We start from the raw sequence: 445 nt of genomic DNA, 5'->3' as shown, positions 1-445 counted from the left end.
TTTAGAATTCAATCTTGATGCATGCATTTATGCTTTACTAAACATTCAAACAGGCAGATACAACAATAAATAACTTAAAAACAAAACTTTAATTTTATATAAAAACCCTTTATTTAAAAAACTGCAGTTTAAAAATCTGTTAACAAAAATGTGCTTAAACCATTAATTTAAATACTAAATAGTACAAGGTGTCCACAATTTAGCTTTGAACTTTTTTTTTACTTACCTGATGGTGATTTTTTTAAAAAAAATGCATGTTTCGAAGGTAAATGAATTGAAAATCTAAAACCTGTAGAATGGAGATTCCTCATTTGTACATCCTGGGCTTTTAGGTAAATATTTACACAGCTATCTTATAAGCATATTTATCATTTTAAAAAAGATACTCCCCAAACTAGAACAGTTTTTTTTTGCTTTTTGTGTTAATCAGCAAAGTTATTTCACA

The sequence above is a fragment of the Callorhinchus milii genome, unplaced genomic scaffold, assembly GCF_018977255.1.
Source record: "Callorhinchus milii isolate IMCB2004 unplaced genomic scaffold, IMCB_Cmil_1.0 Scaffold5, whole genome shotgun sequence".
NCBI classification, from domain to species: domain Eukaryota; kingdom Metazoa; phylum Chordata; class Chondrichthyes; order Chimaeriformes; family Callorhinchidae; genus Callorhinchus; species Callorhinchus milii.
This window is presented reverse-complemented; position numbering follows the sequence as displayed.